This window comes from Lolium rigidum, chromosome 4 (assembly GCF_022539505.1).
Source record: "Lolium rigidum isolate FL_2022 chromosome 4, APGP_CSIRO_Lrig_0.1, whole genome shotgun sequence".
Taxonomy (NCBI): Eukaryota; Viridiplantae; Streptophyta; class Magnoliopsida; order Poales; family Poaceae; genus Lolium; species Lolium rigidum.
Genome location: NC_061511.1, coordinates 47,056,624 through 47,066,223, shown reverse-complemented (window position 1 = coordinate 47,066,223; position 9,600 = coordinate 47,056,624).

Below are 9,600 nucleotides of genomic sequence, written 5' to 3'. Positions count from 1 at the left end.
CATCTTGAACAATCCTGAAGCCACGGGACGTATCTCCCTTTGGGGAATAGAGCTTTCCCCTCGGGACATCACGTATGAAAAACGAAAAGCAATAAAGTCGCAAATTCTGCCAGATTTCGTCGCGGAGTGGATGGAGCTGCAAAACACGGGACCCCCCGATTTGTCGAGTACTTGGACTATGAATTTCGACGGATCCAAGAGAGTAGAAGGAGCTGGAGCGGGGGTGATATTAGTATCACCCCAAGGAGACAAGATGAAATATGTATTGAGGATGACGTTCCCTAATGCATCCAATAATGAGGCAGAATATGAAGCACTCATACATGGCATGAAGATGGCGAAGGCATGTGGCGCAACTCGACTGAAAATCTTTGGCGACTCCCAATTGGTGGCTCAACAGGTGATGAACCAATGTGATGCAGTCAATGACAGCATGATAGCATACAAAGAGGTATACAATGAACTCGAGAAACTCTTCGATGGATGCGAAGTGAACCATATCAGCAGACTCAACAACGATGAAGCCGGCATTTTAGCAAATATCGGGTCACAATGTTTAGCAATACCACCTGGCGTCTTTTGGGAGGAGATAAGTGAGAGATCAACTAAGGCGAAGAAAACACCGAAGCAGCCGAAGAAGAATGAGAAGCCTGAGAAATACTCGGGGCTCCAGCAGCCCCAGAAGCAAATACATCGGAAGATGAAGAGGAATCACATGAGGTCATGATGATACAAGTTCCTTGGATGCAAGTTTAAGTAGCATATATCCTAAGGAAAGAGGTACCCGAAGATCCGATGGAGGCAAGACGAGTCATCCGATGATCTAAAGCCTTTACCGTGGTCAAGGGAGAGTTGTACAAGCGAAGTATATCAGGAGTATTGCAAAGGTGCGTCACACCCGAGGAAGGAAGAGTTATACTGAAGGATGTACACGAAGGAGTATGCGGCCACCATGCCAGTAGTCGAGCAATAGCCGCCAAAGTCTTCAGGGCAGGATTTTACTGGTTAACAGCAGTAGAAGATGCAAAAGACATAGTGCATACCTGCGACGCGTGTCAAAGATTTGCGGCTAAACCTCATTCTCCGGCAGCAGAGCTGATGCCAATACCATTGGCTTGGCCCTTTGCACAATGGGATCTCGACATGGTGGGGAAGCTACACAAGGCTTGGCCAGGAGGATACGTATATATGCTCGTGGCGGTCGACAAGTTCACCAAATGGATTGAAGCAGTACCAGTAACTTCGGCAGATGCAGCATCGGTGGTGAGCTTCATCAAGGGCATAGTTTTTCGATTTGGTGTCCCTCACAGCATAGTTACGGACAACGGCAGCAATTTTACCTCCAAGGAATTCAAGGCATACTGTGCAGAGGTAGGCATCAAACTACACTTCGCATCAGTGGCGCACCCGCAAACCAATGGCCAAGTCGAAAAAGCGAACGGCATCATCTGCAACGGTATCAAGAAACGGCTGTTAACACAATTGGAGAAAGCTCGACATACCTAGCCAGATGAGTTGCCTAGCGTGCTATGGAGCATACGGACAACACCCAATACAACAACACAAGAAACTCCGTTCTTCTTGGTCCATGGAGCTGAGGCGGTGCTCCCGATAGAAATAGAACATAATTCTCCAAGAGTGGCTGAGTATGACGAAGAAAATTCAAGAAAGGCGCTGGAGGACGATGTCGATGCACTCGATGAAGCCAGAGATGAGGTATTGTCAAGAGTCACCAAGTATCAGCAGGACCTGAAAAATTACCATAGTCGACGTTTGCGACCGAGGTCCTTCCAAGTTGGTGACCTGGTTCTTCGGCTCACGCAAGATAGCCATGAAAAATTTGAGTCACCATGGGTAGGACCATACATCGTCACCGAGGTGATCGCAGGAGGAGCATACAGATTGAAGGACAAGAAGACAGGGGTCGCATAACCAAACCCCTGGAACATGGCGCAACTTCGGCGTTTTTACGCGTAGAAGTCAAGATAGAGTTACACATGTAAACATACAATGTACTGAAATGCTCGCGAGTTTTCAGACGCACTCTTTTCCTTTCAGGGCACCGAGTGAGGCTGAAAGGTTTTTAATGAGGCGGGCTCGTGATGCTGCAATATAGTAAAAATATTGGTGATATACATCTTCTTCGTCAAGGCTCGGGGGTTTACAACCCGCAAATTTAACAATATATACTTGGTCCTTGCAATATATAACTCAATAATTATTCGCCTTGGTTCAAATACCTCGCGAATAATAAACATACATACACCCACCGAAACACTCGGGGGCTAGAGAAAAAGAAAACAAACTTGCTTTGACTATACATAGTTCTCGCAATATACAGATAAAACTCGACAGCAGAAAAAAAGAAGACAGGGCTCATATCAAGTCATCTATATTTATTCTTTCATCCTCCGTAGAAGCACCCATGGTATCAGCATAATGGTGTTCCTTGAAGAAATCAGCGTCCATCCGAAGAAGATCCTCAATCATTTTCTCCGCTACGGGCGTCACCGCATCATTGATCTTGTCGACGTTCCTTCTTCTTTTTCTCACTTTGGCGTGGCAGAGGTCAACAATGTTGGACATATCTAACTTCGGGTAGCAGATTTGCAACATGATCAAAGCAAAACGGGCGCTGGCCATCAGCTGAACCTTCACAAACTCGTGGATTTGATGAACATTCTTGAATTTCTTAATCAGAGCAGGAAGATTTTCGGGCTGAGGATTCCGAGGAAACATAGCACTGTACATCATGGCTAAGGTACTAGTACAAAACTCAAGAAATTCTCGGACCTGAGCAGCACGATCCTGAAACCGAACAATTCGTCGGGTGCGATCTTCGTTAGCCCAAAAATCACTATCATTTTGTCTGGCAAGCCGGAGAAGGACCTCGGATCTTGCATCAACACGTTGATCTTCGGCAGCAGCGTCCAAAAAGGAGCCTAACAATGTTAAAGGGAATAATAAGGTATGGAAAAGGCACATACGGATAGTAAAAGGAGTAATGAAGCACAACATACCCGCCATATCTAGACTTGCGTCAGTCATTAGCTCAAGCATATAATTTTCTCGGGCGGCAGCTTGCAAAGCTTTGGCAACTGCAGTTTCTTTTAGTTCTAGAGCTTCGCGAGCTTGGCAAAGAGCGATTTCTTCGCGTTCGGAGGATTTGTGGGATTGATCCATGACAATGATGGCCTATTTTTTCATGTCTTGAAGTTGTTGTCAAAGTTCAACCAGTTCTTGCTGAATTGAGTCAGCACACGAAGAATCGTCCAGTAAAACATCGCCAGGAATTCGTTGGGAGCGAGACGCGGCAGGAGAAGTAGAGGATGGTTCACCAGCTTCAGAGTAGTTATCGAATACGAACTGGAAGAAGAAAATATCGACATCAATCATTCAGCAGAAATTCCCCTTTTTTCATTGATAGTTGAGATATTTACATCAGTTGGGTCCATTACAAAAGATGGCTTCTACGATAGTCGCAAACTCATAAGGATGGCAACAACTACAAAAGAGAGAAGAAAATACAAGGAGGTAGGTTGGTCTACTTGACCTCCGGTTTGGCAGTGCTAGCAGATGTAGAAGGTTTGTGCCCCAGGAAGGCAAGGATTTTCTTCAAGTGAGGCTTTGCAGCCTTCACCAAAGTCTTCCATTTTTCCTTGTTCATTCCCTTAGGGTCGCCAGCCTTTGCCCAGTCGACATCTTGGCGGCTGTTGGCAACCAGAGCAATGGTTCCTTCGACTCCGACCTTCAAGTTCTCCTCTCGATAAGCCAGCGCAAGGTCTTCTTCAGGAAGGAAGCGCCTGGCAAGCTCGGAGAAGGTTTGCAGCTGCGTCTGTTTGGGGAAGAAATGGGGGAAGAGGCGCGTGAACGCAGCCCGCGCATCGGAAATATTGGTGCGCACCAGATCCCCATGCAGCTCGAGGACTGAGAGGGTGGCGAGAAGACGATCCTCCTCAGCCTCATGCAAGGTGAAATTTTCACCCATTTTTCCTGCTGGAACAAAATTCGAGTTCATCAAAGTACGCAGAGAATCAATTTCAGAAGCTTGGAAGATAAGGGTGAAAACTTACTAACAAACCGTCGGTTCTGCGTCTCCAACCGAGCCATGATGGCGTCTTCGCGCGCTATCTGTAGAGAGACCTTGTCACTTAGAGCTTCTTCAGCCTTGTGAAGTCTTTGCCGAAGGTCTTCAACAGTAGCGGCTTCTCGTTCAGCCTTCTCACGAGCCTTCTCGCTTCGCTCAAGTTTAGCGGTGAGATCAGCATGTTTTTCGGCTCGATCAAGGCTCTCTGAGGAGGATCCAAAGAAATCAGTTCCGATACAAAATAACTTTGCCGAGGAAAAAATGAAGCACGCAGAGTAGACATTACCCCTCAGATCTTCAGCGTTGTCGCGAAACCCAATAAATTGGGTACCAATTTTGATGAGGTGCTTCATCAAAGGCTATACATAGTGTCGGGTAAAAGCTTAAAAGAGGAAAAACTTGGCAGAGGAGCAAAAGAGACTAAGCAAAATAGTAAAGTGAGACTAACAGGAAAACTTACATCTTCCAAAATGGAAGTCGAGGGACCTCCCGCAACAATCAAATGGTCATCGCCAGCCTCGATCCTTGCTCTCTTCGGCGAGGGGGCTCGGGGGCTGGCCGTAGGAGTCGATGCTTCCGCATTTTGTTGGGGAGGAGGCGAAGATTCCTCGGCAGCTCGGCGTTCTTCAGAAAGAACCAAGGCGTGGGAGGTACTCGTTAGAGCCGTCCCATGAACCTCGGGTTCCTGTTTTTCCTCTTCTTCGCCACTATCAATACAGAAAATAAGCGACAATGAAAAAATAAAGTTGGAAAAGAAATAACAGTAAAGAAGCTTACGAGCTAACGGAGTCTGCGTCGTCGTAAGGGTTAAAGGCACCCTCTTCTTCAGGTGCTGTTTCTTCGACAACATGTTCCGTGGCCTTGGAGGTGCCAGAATCCTCGATTTCATCCCTCTTCCTCTTGTTCTTGGGAGAAACAGCGGAAGGAGGGAAGCGCACTGATTCGGAAGCTTCCGATTCAGATCTTTCGGAAGAAGCCGCGGATTTGTGAGATCCTGCGACTTCGCTCTCAGGACGAGAGGGGTCTTGCGAGTCGTCAGTGACAATAGCTCGCTCGTCCACCTCTCCACCTTTAGGAAGGGGAGGAAGAGAAGATAGTAGTTGGTGGTTCTGTGCGATAAACAAGTAAAATCATAGTCAACATACAAATCAAAGGAGGAAGCAGTCGACAAATAAAAATACAACTCGAAAGACAAAGTTACTTACTTCGGGAAGGGCGTGGCTGCCACTATACGGCTCCACGCGACAAGAAGATGGAACATCATTTTTCTTGCTCAATGAGGAGAAACATCAAATCAGCTTCTCCAAGTCCTTCACAGAAAGATCCTTAGAGACACGATCAACATCTTCCTCGCCAGCATACATCCAAAGTGGGTTTTTGCGAGCCTGCAGTGGCTGCACCCTGATCCTAAGGAAGTAAGCAGTAATTTGGACACCCGACAGTTCTTGACCGCGGGTGTTCTGCAGCTCGTGGATGCATTTCATCAGAGCATCGGTAGCTGATTTTTCTTCGGCAGAAGCTTCAACGTCCCAGGATCGGCGCCTGAGGATTTTTGCAGTACCATCAAAAGGAGCAATGTTGTACTCTTGCGAGCCGATGTACTCCTCCTGAATGTACAACCACTTCCTGCGCCACCCTTGGACGGAATCGGGGAATTTGACGTCGAAGTAGTCAACATCGGGGCGGACGCAGATAACAACACCGCCCATATTATAGGCGATATTGCGGGAGCTGTTGCGGCGAAGGTAGAAGAAGCGCTTCCACAGGCCCCAATGAGGATGGGTCCCGAGGAAGCATTGACACAGGGTGATGAAAATTGAAATGTGGAGGATGGAATTAGGGGTCAGCTGATGTAGCTGAATCCCATAGACAAAAAGAAGTCCGCGGAGGAACTCGTGAATGGGGGTGGACAGGCCGCGAATGAGGTGGTCGATGAATGTTACCCGGTATCCGATTCGCGACATCGGGAAACTCTCGTCGCCGGGAAAGATCAGCGCGTCCTTCTTCTTTAGCAGCCCGAGCCTCTTGAGGGTGCTCTGATCCTGGTTCGAGATCTTGGATCTCTCCCATACAGAGATCTCCATCTCCTCTGCTGCTGTGTTGGTCCCTGGAGCGGTGTGCTTGGTGAGCTTTGTGCGCGGTGGCATTGAGGCAAGCGTGGGGCAGATTGGAGATGAGCGGGAGCGTGAGGAGCTTGGGGGACAGTAATGGCAATTTTGGAGAGAGAAGGGAAAGTTGAGCGGCGCAGCGAAGGGGGAGATTGAGGACAAAGGGACAGCTTTATAGCAAGCCACCGATCTGTCGCACCGTCGGATGAAAGGAAAATGGATCTTATGCCTCACACGTGTCTACAGGGGCACAAAAGTCATTTCACCGAGAAGTTACTGGACATGAGTTACGGCGCGCGTGCCGGAAGTTACGGCGAACGTGCGTTCTCCACTTGCGCAACGTGTCGATCGTGCAGAAGTTTGGACCCACAGAACAGGGAAGTGACGGGAGTCGCGCGTTTCCAACGCTTGGGTCGTGGCTATCGTCATCAATGACATCATGACAAAAGAAATTTCGAGTGATCTATTCAAAAATAGCGACAGGGGAGTGTCGATTGTTCAAACAAGGAAACTTCGAGAGCCTGTGGTCAAATGCAAGTATTTGTCCACATGCTCGGGGGCTACTCTTATCAGAAGTATTGTTCGTACTTCTGATAAGAGAATAATACGGAGGATAAAAATAGAGTTGTTTAAAGGTAACAAAAGAGAGCCTACAACCAAGTATAAATACTCGACTGTAGCCTCGGGGGCTACTCCCATCGGGAGCGCTGGTCGCGCACCCGATAAAATAAAGGTGGAGCAGAAGTTGTGATTTTGAAATATAGAGTGAAGTAACAATACAAGTTGAGCCTACACCCAAGTACGAGCACTTGGCTGTAGCCTCGGGGGTTACTCCCATCGGGAGCGCTGGTCGCGCACCCGATAAAAATGTGAAGCTGACAATATAGCGACAAGACAGCAAAAAGGTGAGCCTACAACTAAGTACAAGCACTTGGCCGTAGCCTCGGGGGCTACTCCCATCGGGAACGCTGTTCGCGTGCCCGATGAAGTTTAAGGAGCTATATTGAGTATATTCGAGTTAAAACATAACTCTTCATATACTCCCATCAGGAAGTAAAGATAATAAGTCTCATATGACTCGAGTAAATATGCCATTCCAACAGCCGAAAAAGGCACTCGACAATATATTCTCAGAGCGCGTCCGTCGCGAATAAATCTCTGAATGCCGTAATACTTTACGAAGGTAAGACCCCGGGATCCGTCCTGCGTGGCATGGTATCGCACATGAATGCGCTCTGCTACTTTTTTCCGTATCAACAGATGCGAAGAAAAATCCTAACGGACGCGTTAGGTACCCGATAAAATATGACTGGAGTTCGGCATATGGTAAGACCTTAAGCGGCACATGTCGAATTACGCCAGTATACCGGGGTCGAGTCCAGGGACTTGACCTTGAAGTAGGTTTTTGCGGGATTGCCACGAGAGCAGTTAACTGGTACCTGATCCGTCAGATGAACCAGCCCCATTTACCATTATCCCTGTACAATATATAATTATTTTATGAATATTGTCTAGTAATTCGAAGAAATGTTGTGTTAATCATAATGATGGAGATTTTACTCGATTCTACGATTCAAGCCAAATCTCGGGGGCTACTGACATAGGCATCCCCAATGGGCCTGCCGAAGATGGTACCCGGGGTTTACTGAAGGCCCACGACCCGAAGATTGCGAAGTTCGGAAGCCCAATAAAGCGTTGATATGGAAGTTAGAGATATATATGGAATACGTGTAATTATACGGGACGGATTCAAAGAGTCTCCCGCTGTTTGTAACTTGTATGTCACGAAATCCTCGGCTCCGCCTCCTATATAAGGGGGAGTCGTGGGAGAAAGAAAGGATCGATCTTATTGCCAATACAACCCTAGTTTTTAGCAGTCGAGCACCTTTTCGGCTGAAACCTTCGAGATCTACTTGCCCTCTACTTTCCGCGAAACCCTAGTCTACAATCTGTAGGCATTGAAAAGTCGATACCTTGTCAGTGGCCTTGCCCACAGTGCAGGCAGGCCGTGACTTTCTTCTGGCTAAACAAGGGAGGCAAGTATTCATGCTTTGATGAAGCTTGACAGTTCCTTGAGCGAGGCATGGATACAGGAGTGATGTAAAGAGTTTCAAGAAAGGCCGTGTTGTCCGTGACCCGAAGCCAATTCTGAAGACCGGAACGGAAATCAAGGCCGAGTTAGATGCTCTTCAGCCTAGCCCTGATGGGAATGGTTTCTTGGGATTTGGGGATACACACCAATGGACTCACAAGCCGTGCTTATGGAAGCTCCCTTACTTTGAGTTTCTCGAGCTCCCGCATAACATTGATGTAATACACACCGAGAAGAATATCAGTGAAGCCATTTGGAGCACGATTGTGGACACTGAGAAGACGAAGGATAACATAAAGGCTCGAATTGATCAAGAAAGGTGGTGCGATAGGCCGGAGTTGAACATGCAGCCACCTCATGGTGCCAAAAAAACATGGACTAAGCCACACGCTCTGTTCTGCCTCACAAAGGCCCACAAAAGGGAGGTCTTCCAATGGATGAAGGACTCCTTGTTTTTCCCTGATGGGTTCGCAGCCAACTGGATGAGGAGTGTGAACTTGGAAACGTTGCGAGTACAAGGACTCAAGAGTCATGACTACCACATATGGCTTGAGCGGATAATGCCGGTGATGATTCGAGGCTATGTCCCTGAGCAGACTTGGCGAGTGCTGTCGAGGTTGAGCTTTTTCTTCCGCCAGATTTGTGCTAGGGAGTTAGACACTAAAGTGATTGAGAAGCTGGATAAAGAGGCACCCGTGTTGCTTTGCGATCTAGAGAGGATCTTTCCTCCAGGGTTCTTTAATCCGATGCAACATATGATCTTGCACCTCGCGGACGAATGCTTAAAGGGGGGGCCGAATTGGGGCCGTTGGCAGTTTCCGCCCGAGAGAGAAACACAGAAGCTTCGTCAAATGATAGGCAATAAATGCAAGATCGAAGCATCCATAGCCGAGGCAGTCCTTAACCTGGAGGTGGCAAACTTCACCACGAAGCACTATGATCCCAACATTCCCACAAAGCACAACCCGGTCCTCCGTTACAATGCCGCCAACAATGAAGAAGTACCCAAGCTTAGCATCTTCGTGGGGCTTGGTGGCAAGTCAAGTGGCTCGAAGCCGTACAGAACGAACCTACAGGAGCGGAGCTTGATCCACTCGTATGTCTTGAACACCATGGTGGAAGTGAAGCCGTACATCAAGTAAGTGCGAACCATTTAGTTATTCGCAAACATTCACGGCCTTGATCCACTCGTATGTTCGTGGCTAACTCTTCCTCTTTTCATCGGTATAGGCAATTCATGGCTATACATTGGAAGAATACCCACAGGGAGCCTACCCCGGAAGAATCCAAGGAAATTTTCGATAAGGGCGGAG